The sequence below is a fragment of the Gadus macrocephalus genome, chromosome 23, assembly GCF_031168955.1.
Source record: "Gadus macrocephalus chromosome 23, ASM3116895v1".
NCBI lineage: Eukaryota > Metazoa > Chordata > Actinopteri > Gadiformes > Gadidae > Gadus > Gadus macrocephalus.
In genome coordinates, this window is record NC_082404.1 from 1,189,901 (window position 1) to 1,202,160 (window position 12,260).

The 12,260-nt window shown below is 44.1% G+C and overlaps 1 long non-coding RNA gene across 1 annotated transcript; it reads left to right on the forward strand.

The window, feature by feature from the left end:
• The first annotated feature begins 11,033 nt into the window (after positions 1-11,033).
• LOC132452560 (uncharacterized) lies at positions 11,034-12,260 on the forward strand. Its single transcript, XR_009524402.1, has 2 exons — positions 11,034-11,778; positions 11,885-12,260. It is a non-coding gene; the product is annotated as an uncharacterized LOC132452560 (long non-coding RNA).

A 12,260-nucleotide genomic window follows, 5' to 3' on the forward strand; every position in this document is an offset into this window, starting at 1 on the left:
TCACGTTTGTCCAGAGCCAATTTGAACACTATAAGCGGATGATTACTAAAACCGAATTTACCGTTATTTCACTTATTTTTTATGCAGAATATAATTTGTATGGTTTTTCAATGAGAACAATGAAATGAAACGGATAGCTTCCACATTTACTGAATTTTATTACAGTATCATGCTCAAGCCACTCGTCGCGTGACACAGTGTCAGCCTCAGCTAGGGTTGCCAACCGTCCCGTAAAATACGGAATCGTCCCTTATTTGGCAATTCAATGTTGCGTCCCGTATTGAACCAATACGGGACGCAATTTGTTCCGTATTTCCATAAATGTCCAATACACATGTCTGTCACACACAAATACTAAATCTAACAATAATGATCAAAACAAAACACAGGGAATACTACGGTCAGCAAAATTGTCGCGGCGGGATCTACGCAAGACCCGCTCCGGTCATCTGTGTGTCTGCGCATGCGTGTGGTGGTCACGGTTGCCTAGCGACAGACACCACACACCGGCGCTGCTCACAAAACCTGCGCCTTTTAAAAATGTCCGCTACACCCGATACTCCACCACGTCCTCAAAAGCGTAAACGCTTGCAGAAGTACGGACGTGAGTGGGAAGACGCACATCCTTGGCTGGACAGCGTCAGTGGAGATGTTTACAAGGCAAGTTGTAAAATATGTCGGCGAGTGTTTTCAGTGGCGCACGGTGGGCTGTCTGACATCAGACAGCATGCAACAGGACAGCATGCAACCTTCTTCTCTGCAATAATATCCTCTCTCTCTTTGAGGAAGTTGTAAAGAAGCTGGAGAGTGATGAAACCACCTGTGTTGAGTTATATTCCATCATGGAAAACTTCAAGCAAAAGCTCACACAGAGACGAGATTAACAGTGCTATGGCTACTTAACTAAATTGAAGCTGCAGCGTCTCCGTCCACTTGATGCTGACATGGCAAGGGCAGATTTTACTGCATTCCTCAACACAGCACTCTCATATGTTGAGAAATGGTTCAACTTTTCTGAAGACTACTGGTTGTTCTCACTGCAACCTCTCTCTCTGCACCATGGCACCATGACCTTTACTGACATTGAGAGGGTGACCACCAAGCTCAACCTCATCCATAAAGTCAACATGGATGAACTTTATGATGAATGCTCCACAGCAAAACCCATTCTGAAGAGGCTCAAAGAAGATGCTGAAGATGAATGGAAGTCCAAAGGTGTGGCTGCCAGGTGGGTGGCTCTCTTTCGAGTAGCTGACCTGCCAAACATGCTGTCTATCACCAGACACATCCTGAGCATCCCAGCATCCACTGGATGTGTGGAAAGGATCTTCTCCAGAATGGCCAACAAATGGAGTGACTGCAGGAACAGGTGCTCCACAGAGCTCATGAGAAGTGAGCTCCTGATCACTCTCAACTTTGAGCAGTCCTGTTCAGAGTTTTACAACAGCGCTTTGAAAGACAAAGAGTTACTCAGTGCTGCAAGGAGTAACAAGAAGTACACCTGGAAAAAGAAGTAACAGTTTTGAGGGGAGGAGTAATGTTGAGGGAAGGAGTAATGTTTTGCACTTTCTTTTTTTACATAAGTTTATAAGTGTTTTTGTTGTTTATTTGTACTGTTTTTTTTTGTAAAAATTTTCAAAGAGAGTCCCTATAGTTATGCACTTAAAAAGTAACATGAAGTTCTCCGTTTATTTAGTGTATATTTTAAAAGTTCATTGCTGCACACGCCACACAGAGATTTCATTCAAGATTTAATTGACTGCACTTTATAAGAGAATGTTATGTGGTAATAAAGCATTTCAAGATTTAAGTATGACCAATTCCTTTCTTGATCAACCCTTTACTAAAAACACCAGCACAAAATAAAACATACCACTGCTGCGGGCGCCCCGCCCCACAGGAGTCGGGCCCGTGGTGGGCGTCCCTTATTTTAATTTCTGAAAGTTGGCAACCCTAGCCTCAGCAGCCTCTCCGTGCAGCTTCTTAAACACAATGTTCTCCCTCTTTTTAAATCGCTCAAACCAGCCGCTAGAAACTTTGAAACTCTCCTCTCCGAGACTTGTTGCTAATGACTCGGCCTTCTCCCTGACCAAGGGTCCGCTCAGCGGAGCGTTGCGAGACCGGGCATAATCAATCCACTTCACCAGGGCAGCCTCAACCGCTGGTGCTTTGCCCGGGCGCCGTCGTTTTCGGTCTCCGTCGTTAGCCTTCATGACTGTCTCTCGTTGCTTAATTAGACTCCACAAGGTAGCCTGATGAATGCCAAGCTTCGCCGCAGCATCTCGTTGGCTCATTTTTGGCAACTTATCATATGCCTCGAGGAGATTACGTTTTTCATTCATAGAAAATTATTTCCTTTTTCCAGCCATGATTCGCAAGCTAGTTCTAGCTGCCTGGTCGTCAACTCTTTACGTTAGCTAGCTAGGCAGAAGCAGACGTCCAGAAAGGAAACATGGTAAAAAATAACAATAACTACACGTAATAATTTTTAATAATTTTAAAATTATTTTTGCACATGTTTACATTCATAAAATGGCCAAAAATGAACATTATAAGCGGATTTCTTGATTACTATAAACGAATTATTTAAACAGCATTTGTATAGAAATGATTCGGTCCCAAGCCTTTTGAACACTATAAGCGGTTGATTACTATATCCGTGACCACTATAAGCGGATTCCACTGTACTTGTAAATCCCGGTGTCAGTCCTGTTTGTGTCCATTTCCTGTGGTAACGGGCAGCCGCACCGTTACAGGAGTCTTTATTCTCTTTAAAGGTGGATGTTAGAAACCGCAAGTTTATTCAGCTTGACCTCCCCTCCACAAGGGACACCAAGTGGTGATTCAGGGTAATCAATAGCTCCTCCCACTATAAATAGAGGCCTAGTTAGGCCTTCCCCCCTTTGTTCTCACCACATCCTCACCACAACTGAGTGTTTGAAGGTGTTTGCCGTGTGTCTTTTGAATTCCCTTCACTGTAAGTTCCCCTTTACTTATTGGATTATTGTTTGTTTAAGTAATGGTTTAATGGCTAATCTTTACTTGTTAAATTATGTTATGAAGTACTGCAATGTCAAAGTATTTCATTTGATTTAAAGGCCATATTTAGGCCAGTTTGTCAAGAGAGATATTATAATTCATCTTTATTTCTGTCTAGAACCATGGCATTCATCATGGCATTCATCATGGCAATCATCATGAGAAAACAACTTTGCTTTCAAAATAAATTCAAGTAAATGAATCCTCGTTTCCTGGTGGTTCGTGGCTCCAGTAGAACCTACTCTTTACTACAGTGGAGAAGCATCTCTCTGATTCTGCTGTTGACATTGGTGGGGTGATGAGGATCTTGACAAGACTTACAGTTTTGTTAAATGTGTCTTGCAGGTTATTTCCCATTAGAACCTGAAACGGAGCCGGTGCTCCACTGCAGCCCTTGAAGTCCTCATGCTCGTAGATCAGGGACAGTTCTGTTTTAAGTCTGGCTTTCTTCCAACATGGGATAGGCATCCACTGTGGTTTCCAGCACTGAATCTGGGAACTTTCTGCTGTGTTGTGGGTAATAATAACCACAGAAAACCTGCCTCAGTTCCAACAATACAATAAAATCATCATACTCCTACCAGTTCGTTTTTTAGTGAAGCTTACAGTAATAATTAAAAAGCATAAATGTGGGGAAAAAAGACTGCATTCTCCAGTAGATAAACAGTATGCATAGTATGTCTAATAATGACAACTCTGAACACAAAAATGTGCAAACAAATACATATAGGATAGTGGAATAAATAGAAGTTGCTTACCTCTAGCATGGTTCACATAGTTGTTCATATGCACTCTTGCTCGCTCGTGTTTTTTTAATCCGTTCTGACAGATGTTTCAGGTCTGTCAACCCTGTCTGTGTCCACGAACTATCACACGCACACACTTGTTTTAAAAAGTATGCAAGGAAAGCAAAAAATTGCATTGGCATACCCACAGCCAGTTAGCCAAGCCTGAACCAAACTCTGGAAAAACTTCTCTTGTAGGCTCTATCCTTTTCTCTTGCTTGTTGGGTTACGTTCAATTCTGGCTTTTGTGGTCCGAGTTATTTTACTTGCAATTTTTCTGCAAATGTTCTTCTTTCGAAGGGATTCAAAAGCAAAGTCTTAACTGAAATTGGGGCTAGCTGAACTCACAGGGAAACAGTGGTTGCAGTACTCAAAGTCGCCATGTTGCTGATCTCTGAGGTAATGGCAAATGCGCGATTACGTGCAGTGGACGGTGCACTGTTTTGGGGGCTATATTTTGCCTACGTAATCTGCATTTGAAACATTACGTCATCGTTCAACGTGATTGCCCGTTGCCTATGAACAGTGTTAATTTTGTCAGCTATTTTAGATTTAGTCTTTTGACGAAAATGCTTGTTAGATTTAATCACATTTTAGTCATTGTTTTCCTCTGTAGTTTTAGTCTAATTTTCTAGTTTTTTTTTGACGAAAAGTCCTTACATTTTAGTCAACTTTTAGTCATTACTTTTAGTCAAAATGTTCTCTTTTTAAACTAGTTCAATTAGGCTAACCACCTATATATGGACACCTGCTAAGTTGTTCTACTCAAATAGAGTACTAAAGTGAAAACGTCACGTTGTCCTGCAACCGGATTTTCAGTTCTAAACAACCGATCGAGAGATGGCGTTCTCCATTGTTTCTTTCAAAATTAAAATAAATCAATGTCAAGAGGTGAAAATCACAACCAATCGAAACATGTCCAGGCGTTCGTGTATTCCCCTGGGGTATTAAAAGGAAAAGTTCGTAAACGTTAGTTTAGTTTAGTTTTTTTTTTATATGAAGACAATCTATTCTCAATATTACTTACATCATTGGTAAAGCAAAAAAATTGTTCCTTTTCTAATATTTTTTTTGACAACTTCAGACAGAAGGCACAGCATCCAAGACATTTCTGAACTTATGTTATTGCGACAATTAAATTACATTGAAGGACATTTGCAGCATGCTAATGCAATACTTTGTGGGGAATTAATTTGAACTGTCATTTAATTTAGCATAATGTAGGATACCCACCTCTGTTCAGTAGGACGCCCTCTTAACTTCTCCAGAAAGGAACGTATACCGCGCAGAGTATGCTGCGATCTTTATAGGTCCATGGCTGGCACGCGGTGGGTCCCAGTGTAATTTGAGAAATGCATCCCTGCCAGGCGATTTTCATTGGATTAGGAAATTATGGGCGGAACTATTTTGTTCCGCCCACGGACGCTCTGGCATCTACGGATACGAATACTTTTGCTACACGTTTACCACCTAGACGTGTTGCAAAACGACCTGCAAAAAATCCCAGCGCTGAGACTTGCAGGAGCAGATTCGAGCAGTTGTAACGATGGACTTGTGCTCACTCATTAAAATGCTGAATCAACATAGCGTTCTTTATCATTTTATTTGTGAGGAAATTTTTCACAGATGTCCAACTTCTGATGCATTAGTTCAAATTTGGGTTTACGAATGCACATTTTGGGCATGTTCTCAGATTAAAAAACATAGGTGTGCAAATGTATTTTGCACCAACTGCGCTGCAATAATTGTAGCAAAAGGATTTGTGCACCTGTAACGCCTCATGCCCACTGCACCATCAGTCAAAGGACTGGGAAGGAGTGGCTGACGGATGGGGGAGGTTTCCAGGGTCGTCAGAGCCCGAGTAGTGTCACAGTGCTTACATTTGCATACGTGATCTGATTGGTTGACGGATCCGTCGCTGCCGAAAAAGTTGAACATTTTTCCACTTTTTGACGGAGCCTTCAGCGCACGTGTTAAGGAACAGACGTGGGGACCCAAATGCTGGACACAGGGAGACGGAATAAAGGAAAGGGGTTTTATTCCGTAGACAGGCGAGCAGTCGGGCAGGCAAGGGTTCGGTAACAAGCAGGTAGTCAGACAAGCAGGGATCAGGAACCGGCGGAATAGTCAGACAGGCGGGGATCAGGAACCAGCGGGGTAGTCAGAACGGTGGGGATCAGGAACCGGCAGGAGAGTCAGACAGGCGGGGATCAGGAACCGGCAGGAGTGTCAGACAGGCGGGGCTCGACGAGGGATGGGTAGTCAGGCAGGCAGGGGTTCGGTAACAGGCAGGCAAGGGGACGATGGCAGGCGGGTAGTCAGGCAGGCAGGGGTTCGGCGACCGGAGAATACTAGAGAGGGAAGGAGAGGGTTACTACAAGGACAGGCTACTGCTAATGCTCGAGAATGCTGGTTGGACCGATACCGGCAGATGAAATCCAGGGTGCGCGTGATTCCTGGGTGACAGGTGAGCTTGGAGGAATGGCCCCAGAGCAGCACGCTGGACTGTACAGCGTCCGGAACGAACAGCCGATTCGGGGGACCGGAACCAGGGTCCGGATGCTGCCCCTGTGCCAGGCGCACCGTGGACTCAACCTCCCAGGTGAGCGTGGCGATCAGACAAGCGGGGGCAGGATGGTCGTGGGCTCAGTACTCGAGTCCTCGGGAGTACAGGCGGGACAAAGCATCCGGCTTGCCGTTCTGGGAACCGGGACGGTAGGTCAACGAAAAATCGAATCGCCCGGAAAATAAGGCCCATCTAGCCTGTCGTGAATTCAGTCTCTTGGCCGACTGAATGTATGCCAGGTTGCGGTGGTCGGTCCAGACTATAAATGGAAGGGCCGCACCCTCCAGCCAATGCCGCCACTCCTCCAATGCGAGCTTGACGGCCAAGAGCTCGCGGTTGCCGACATCATAATTCCTCTCCGGCGGGGACAACTGGCGGGAGAAAAAGGCACAGGGGTGGAGCTTGTGGTCGGAGGGAGAGCGCTGGGAGAGGACCGCGCCCACTCCAGTGTCCGAAGCGTCGGCCTCCACCACGAACTGAAGGGCGGGATCGGGCTGGACGAGGAAGGGAGCGGAAACAAAGCGTCTCTTGAGGCCCCGGAATGCGGTCTCCGCCTCTGGCGTCCACGAGAATGGGCTCTTGGTAGAGGTCAGCGCTGTGAGAGGTGCCGCGACCTGACTGTAGCCCCGAATGAACCGTCGATAAAAATTTGCGAATCCCAAGAACTGCTGCAGCCTCTTGCGGGTTGGAGGGGAGGCCCACTCGGCCACCGCTGAGACCTTGGAAGGATCCATCCTTATCTGGCCCTGACCGATTATGTAGCCCAGGAAGGAGACGGATGAGACGTGGAAGTCGCACTTCTCCGCCTTGACATAAAGTCGATTCTCCAGCAACCGCTGAAGCACCTGCCGGACGTGAATCCTGTGCTCCTCCACGGATCTCGAGAAGATCAGGATGTCGTCAATATATACGAATACGGAGCGGTTCAACATGTCCCGGAGGACATCATTAACCAGAGACTGGAAGACAGCGGGGGCGTTGGTGAGTCCGAAAGGAATAAGTATTCAAAATGAGCCAAAGGCGTGTTGAACGCGGTCTTCCACTCATCCCCCTCCCGGATGCGGACCAAGTGGTATGCGTTGCGCAGATCGAGCTTGGTGAAAACCACGGCTCCGTGGAGGGGAACGAAGGCAGAACTAATCAGAGGCATAGGATACCTGTTCTTCACGGCAGTGTTTCCCCTACCATTGTTCAGGCCTGCCAGGCCAACGAGCGCCCCCGCCAGGCCAACAACCGGCCAAAAAAAATAAATAATAATAATAAAATACTGCGCGCGGGTGTCGCGCGTGCGCAGATGATGCCCCTAACGGTCAATCTGACAGCATTAAGTTAGATAATCATTAGCATGGCACCACCAAAAAAACTTAAAAGGGATGAAGGACAAAAAGATATTTCAAGGTTCTTCCTAAACACGGTGCCAAACGAGAGTACAGGTGGGGAAGAAGGGCGAGTGACAGGTGTGGAGGAACAAGTCGGAGGGGCAGAGGTGAGAGATGTCAGCGAGAGCAACCAACCGAGCGCTTGCAATAGCATCGGTGACCGAGATAGGGGCAGCAAACACCGAAAATCCGGCTGGGACCCAGACTGGCTTAAAAATCCCAAATATAGCCAGTGGCTATACCAGACTCAACATGGTAAGTTACAATTTGCTTGTCATTTGTTTGTTTTTTATTTAAAGGAAATATATAGCTTACATTAGCCGCGTTTACATGGACACATCTGACCGCATAGATTTCTATGCGGAACAGAAAATGATCATGTATACGCCTCATTCGGAATACAATTATCTGTTCGGCATAGATTCTATGCCGAATAGAAGAGGTGGTGTAGTCCGTTTTAATCGCCATGTATGCACTTATTCCGAATAGATTGGGGTTAAATTTAGAGCAGCCGCAGTAGTTCGCCATTGGTCCACTGAGTTCCGTCTGTACTTTTAAGCACACCGAACTTAACCGCTGTCAAGGAAAGTGGATTTATTGCCTGATTCACGTCTTTGTTATCACTCCTTAAAAGTAGTCCGGTAAGCGTGTCCGGTTGCTTAGCGAGGGGATATGGGTGTTTATTAATGACGTGTTTGCGTATCGTAGTGTCCGCGCGCGTCCGAAATAACTGTAAATGAGTAGGCTACTACTAGTACTTTTGCAGGCTGAACGTTAAAATACTTCTTAACTTAGAGAGATGGCATCTGCAGTAGTGTGCAATTGGACCTTCGAGGATTCCTGGTCACTAAATTCGCGTAAGACCACTCTCTCCCACCAGTCTTGGCTGCGGACTCGCATCCAAATTCCTCTTGTTTGCGGCGGAGCTTAGGGTAAATATAAAGATCTGACGAGAAATTGACGTTGCTGCGCTGTGCTGCTCCTTCTTAATTGAAGGAGCAGGCAGAGAAAAGCTCTCTCCTGCTGTGCTTTCATTAAAAGGGCTCAAAAGTCTGTTTCTGGAAGTAAAAACCCTATTCATTTTTCCCATTGAGAATTGGATTATTAGCCATAATATCATAACCATCCAAGCTCACCACCAGCTATCTCAATATGTATTGGTGCGTTATGCTCCTGTACATGAAATTAGTTTATATTAAATCAACTTTGTTTTTAGAAAAACACTGTTTATTCTCCGGCAGAAGAACTATACCACGAACCGATCGCGTAAATGCGACGTCTGATTGGTTCAGCCCGCCGTTACCATGAACATTTTCAAATGAGGTTTTGAAGGAGAATTATTTTTTTTCGATAAAATTAAAATAAAATAATAATAGACTTTCTGAATTGAAATATTTTTCATTTACAGGAATGTTCTGTCGCATATGCCGCCAGCATAAGCAGGCTGTAAAGAGAGGATCACCCCAAAGGGTGTTCATTGAGGTCCCCTCTCAGACGTTCAGAAAGGATGTCTTGGATACCCATTTGAGGTCAGAACATCACAGTGCAGCTTTTAAGGCCCACACAACTTTGGTTAAAGGTAAGATTTAATCTAATGATTTGATTTCAGTGAAAGAATTTAACAACTAGACTTTAATCACATTAATGTGAAACTGATGTGTAAGGGCTTATTTTGCTCTTTGTCCAGGTCACTCTGTCACAGCAGCTTTCGAGCCTGTGGTCGTTATTGAGCATGAGGCTGTGGTGGGTGCTTTCAAGTGTCTGTACTGGCTGGTAAAACACGAAATTGCCCACCACACTAACTATCCAGCTCTGCTTGAGCTAGCTGAGCTGCTGGGTTGTGACTACTTTGCCAAACTGAAGGTAACTGTATAATATTAACTGGTAAACTGTCAACTGTATTATAATAAGACTTATATAATTTTAATTTTTGTATTTTTCTATATCTCTTTTATTTTCAAAGATAGGGAAATCCACCAACTATAGGTCCCACCGCATGGTTGATGAAATGCTGGAAATACTGGCTGGTGTTATAGAAGCACCAATCCTGCAGGACATTAGAAACTCCCAGGCTGTCGGGATCGAACTGGATGAGAGCACTGATGTTGCTGTGATTAAACAGCTGGATGTACATGTTCGGTAAAAAGATAATGTTTTCTTGTAACAATAATTTAACATAGTTTGAAAAATATATTGCAAGATCAAGCTATGTGTATTTATTTAATTTTAAAACTATTTTATTTTAGATACCTTGATAAAGAGGGAGTTCTTTTTAGCCAGTTTTTGGATTTGGTTCCCCTTCCTGATGGGAAGGCTGACACCATTGTGACTGCCATCCATAAAATCCTTGATCAGAAGGGCATTCCCAAGGACAAAATATTTGGTCTTGGGACGGACGGTGCAGCAGTCATGACAGGTATACGATTATTGGACTTAAATATATTGTTTTTTTTGCAATTATACCCTCAAATCTTTTTTTCTTTTTAAAGATAGGACGCCATAATGTAGTGGCGAAACAACTCTGCGACACCATGCCATGGCTAGTCGCTGTGCACTGTGCTGCCCATCGTTTGGCTCTGGTCTGCAGAGATGCCTCAGAGAAAACAGCCTACATGAAGACTTTCAGGGACCACCTGCAGCATCTTCACCTGTATTTTTGTAACAGCAGCAACAGGACAGAAGTTTTGAAGGCAGCAGCCACAACACTGGGAATCGCTAATCTGAAAGTTAAGGTAAAACAAACCTTAATTTTTACAAGGAGGAAAGATTGCAGAATTTTTTTTCATTGCACCAGATATTTCATAATATTTTCCCTGCAATAATGTATAGGAGGTCAAGGACACACGCTGGCTTTCTCAGCACCAGGCAGTGGCAAACCTGCAGAGAAATCTCCCTGCAGTGCTGACGGCCCTTGCAGAGGAGGTACAACACAATAAGTGCCCTGTGGCAAAAGGACTCTACTCCTTTTGTGCCACTTATCGTTTTGTAGCTGCATTGCACCTTCAGGCTGATGTGCTTCCTCATCTGGCGAGATTGTCAAAGATCTTCCAGAAGGAGGACGTTAATTTCCTCGCTGTGAAAGACCAGGTTAGATTATCCACTGTCCTTGTTATAACTTTTTTTTTAATCCAAACAAATGATTTGATATTTTAAGACTATTTGGTTGTGCAGTTGTCACACTGCATACTAAATGTAACTTTGTTTTTCCCTCAGGTACCAGTCACAATTGCCTCAATCCAAAGGATTAAGGAGGCAGGTCACAACCAACCTCCTGGCTCAGCCCTGGCCAAACTCCACCACGACCTGAATGATCCCAGGGGGCTGGGAATGTTTAATATCAGGGCTGAAGAGGAGAGAGAGAGGAGAGGGCAGCAGTCCTCTGGCAGCAGTGACCAGCAATCATTTTGGGGTCGATTTTGCACTCAGGTATTTATTTTTATATTTATTTATATTAGCTAATTGCAACCTGACAGATACAACTATTTTGTACCACAATTATCATAGGATAAAAAGTTTTTTTTTTAACAAACTAGGTGATGGAGCCATATCTGCTGCAACTTGTGGAGCAGTTGAACGGGCGTTTCCAGGAACTCCACATCCTTGGGGCATTTAGTGTGCTGAGCCCACAAGCAGCCAGGAAGCTGGATCAGGATGTGCCTGTGAGCCAAATGAAGACTCTCGCAAAAAAGTTCCACCCAATGGATGAGCAGACACTGCTGGAAGAGTGGTCTTCATTCAGAGAACATCTCACTACTGGCATTCTGAAGGTGAAAGATTTTTTTAAGAGCTAGCTTTGTCCTTTATCAAATTTCATCCTATGTTAATGTTCCTTGTCAACTGCTCTATCAAACTATAGGACAAGAACCAGATGGATGTAATGAAGGAGCTGACCTCACAGTACGATGAGCTCAGTCAGCTCTACCCCTGTCTGAGCAAGCTTGCTGCAATTGGGCTCACTATTCCGCTCAGCAGTGTTAACTGTGAGCGAGATTTTTCCACTATGAACAGGGTAAGTAACACAACTCATTAATAATTTTAGCAAAGTAATTTCTACCTTTAGTCAAAATTTTAAAATCTAATGAACAAAGACAAAAACAAATCTTCACTTTTGGTAGGTGAAAACTGACCTCAGGAACAGGCTGCAGGGAGAGCACTTGGGGGACTGCCTGAAAATATCCATAAATGGGCCGCCTGTTGGAAACTTCCCTTATCAAGAGGCCATGGAGCAATTCTTCAAAAAGCCAAGAAAGATCAAGTGTAGCAACCAGCCATGCTCACTGTGTTCATAATAAAATTAGTGTATTGTAAATAAAATTAGTGTATTGTAAATAAAATTAGTGTATTGTAAATAAAATTTGTTTATTGTTTATAACGTGTTTATTGAATCATTATCAACTTGTGATGGCGAAGCAAGTGTTTTATATGGAAATAACCAACAAATACTCTAGCATCCCATGAAAAATGTATAACAAATCACACTATCAGCTCTTA